We start from the raw sequence: 3,668 nt of genomic DNA on the forward strand, positions 1-3,668 counted from the left end.
ACAATAAAGAAATCAGAAAGAGAGACAACCCTGGCCATACAAAACCTAGGAAAGAAATTAGGAGTCATGGATGCAAGCATCACCAATAGAATACAAGAGATGGAAGAGAAAATCTCAGGGGCTTGAAGATACCATAGAAAACATTGACACAACAGTCAAAGAAAATGCAAAAAACAAAAAGCTCCTAACCCAAAACATCCAGGAAATCCAGGATGCAATGAGAAGACCAAATCTAAGGATAATAGGTATAGAAGAGAGTGAAGACTCCCAATGTAATGGGCCAGTAAATATCTTCAACAAAATTATAAAAGAAAACTTCCTTAACCTAAAGAAAGAGATGCCCATGAACATACAAGAAGCCTACAGAACTCCAAATAGACTGGGCCAGAAAAGAAATTCCTCCTGTCACATAATAATCAAAACACCAGATGCACTAAACAAAGAAAGAATATTAAAAGCAGTAAGGGAGAAAGGTCAAGTAACATATAAATGCAGACCTATCAGAATTACACCAGACTTCTCACCAGAGACTATGAAAGCTAGAAGATCCTGGGCAGATGTCATACAGACCCTACAAGAACACAAATGCCAGCCCAGGCTACTATACCCAGCAAAACTCTCAATTACTATAGATGGAGAAAAAAAGATATTACATGACAAAACCAAATTTACACAATATCTTTTCACAAATCCAGCCCTACAAAGGATAATAGATGGAAAACACCAACATAAGGATCAAAACTATACCCCAGAAACAGCAAAAAAGTAACCTTTCAACAAACCCAAAGGAAGATAGCCACACAAACATAATTCCACCTCTAACAACAAAAATAACAGGAAGTAATAATCACTTTTCCTTAATCTCTCTTAACATCAATGGATTCAATTCCCAAATAAAAAGATATAGACTAACAGACTGGATACATAAACAGCACCCAACATTTTGCTGCATACAGGAAACGCACCTCAATGACAAAGACAGACACTACCTCAGAGTAAAAGGCTGGAAAACAATTTTACAAGCAAATGGTCCCAAGAAACAAGCTGGAGTAGCCATTCTAATATCAAATAAAATCAACTCTCAACCAAAAGTTATGAAAAAAAAGGATAAGGAAGGACACTTCGAACTGCTAAAAGGAAAAATCTACCAAGATGAACTCTCAATTCTGAACATCTATGCTCCAAATGCAAGGGCACCCACATTCATAACAGAAACTTTATACTAAAGTTCAAAGCACACATTGCACCCCACACAATAATTGTAGGGGCCTTCAACACCCCATTCTCATCAATGGACAGATCAGGGAAACAGAAACTATACAGAGACACATTGAAACTAACAGAAGTTTTGAACCAAATGGATCTAACATATATTTATAGAACATTTCATCCTAAAGCAAAAGATTATAATTTCTTCTCAGCACATCATGGTACCTTCTCCAAAACTGACCATATAATTGGTCACAAAACAGGCCTCAACAGATACAAGAAGATTGAAATAATCCCATGCACCCTGTCAGATCACCATGGGCTAAGGCTGGTCTTAATAGCAACAAAAGCAACGGAAAGCACACATACACATAGAAGCTGAACAATGCTGTACTCAATGATAAGTTGGTCAAGGAAGAAATAAGAAAAAAATTAAAGGCTTTTTAGAATTTATTGGAAATGAAGACACATCATACCAAAATTTAAGAGATACAATGAAAGCAGTGGTAAGAGGGAAACTCATAGCTCTAAGTGCCTCCAAAAAGAAACTGGAGAGAGCTTACACTAGCAGCTTGACAGCACACCTGAAAGCTCTAGAACAAAAAGAAGCAAATACACCTAAGAGGAGTCAAAGGCAGGAAATAACACAGGGCTGAAATCAACCAAGTAGAAACAAAAAGAACTATACAAAGAATCAACAAAACCAGGAGCTGGTTCTTTGATAAAATCACCAAGATAAATAAACCCTTAGGTAGACTAACCAGAGGGCACAGAGACAGTATCCAAATTAATAAAATTAGAAATGAAAAGGGAGACTTAACAAGGAAATATATCTTAAAATAACTATACTGTATGTTGAATATCAACAGTTGAAAATATTAAAATCATATTCTACAAACATCATGGAAATAATATTGATAATTTTTCTCACTGTGCTTGAAATTAGCATTTTCTTAATGTTTAACTTCAAAGAGTTTTTGCTATTCTGAAATTTTTAAAATATACTTACTGATAAAATATTTTCTCCCCTATAAACACTGATAATCTTTAAGTAAACTGATTGTTAGACAATATACACATACATATATATAATGTGTTTTAAATACTCTCTCACTATGTCAGGTGGTATCATATAAGGGCTTTTGAATATATTTCTTAGTGATTAATTTTTAATATTTTATGCTCTTTTACTATGCTTAACTCCCAAAATATATTTTGTATGTTTTGAAAAAATTTAGTATTCAATATTAGATATAGGATCCACAGTTACTGATAGTATTAAATATTCATTAATGATATTTTTAGGGTATGAAAGGATATGAATATAAAAGTTGAACTTATATTTTATTATTTGATTCTTAAAATACTTGATATTATTAATATGTTTGATCTATAAAATGCATTTATATAATAAAAAATTTAAGAAAAAAAGAAAAGAAAATATCATCCTGAGTGAGATAACTCAGACTCAAAAGGACATGCATAGTATGTACTTACCACTAAGTGGATATTAGCCATAAAGTACAGAATACCCAGGGTACAACCCACAGAATTTAAGAACTTTAACAAGCAGAAAGGCCAAGTGAGGATGCTTCAGTCCCACTTAGTAGGGGAAAGAAAATAATCACAGGAGCACAGGGAGAAAGGGATTTGGGCAGGAGAGGGGAGTAGGAGGGGAAAGGGGGAACAGGATCAGCTATGGGGGGTAGGGGCAGGAGAGAATCCCAGAGGACCAGCAGAATGAATGGAAATATGCAACCTCATTGGGTAGGAGGTGGGGGGGATCCTCTAGAAAGTACCAGAGACCTGGGAGGTGAGAGACTCTTAGGACTCAAAGGAAAGGACCTTAGATGAAATGCCCAACAGTCGGGAGAGGGACTTGTAAGTAGAGTCCACCCCCAGTAGATAGACAGGGACTCAAGTGGAGGGATGGGGTTGCCATCTCACAGTCAAAAACTCTGACCCATAATTGTTCCTATATAAAAGAACTGCAGGGACAAAAATGGAGAAGAGACTGAGAGAAAGGAGGTCCAGTGACAGGCCGAACTTGAGATCCATCTCAAGGGGAGGCTCCAAGGCCTGACACTGTTACTGATGCTATGGTGTGCTTGCAGACAGGAGCCTAGCATGGCTGCCCTCTGAGAGGCCCAACAAGAAGCTGAAAGAGTCAGATGCAGATACTTACACCCAACCAATGGGCAGAAGCCAGGGACCCTATGGTTGAATTAGGGAAAGTCTGGAAGAAACTAAGGAGGAGGGCAACCCCATAGGAAGACCAGCATTCTCAACTAACATGGATCTCAGAGATCTCTCAGACACTGAGCCACCAATCATGCAGTATACTCTAGCTAGTCCAATCCCCCAGCCCCACCCCCCAGACACATAGACAGCAGAGGACTGCCTGGTCTGGCCTCAGTGGGAGCCTAACCCTTGAGAGACTTGAGGCCCCCCTGGGGGAG

Source organism: Mastomys coucha, chromosome X (assembly GCF_008632895.1).
Source record: "Mastomys coucha isolate ucsf_1 chromosome X, UCSF_Mcou_1, whole genome shotgun sequence".
NCBI lineage: Eukaryota > Metazoa > Chordata > Mammalia > Rodentia > Muridae > Mastomys > Mastomys coucha.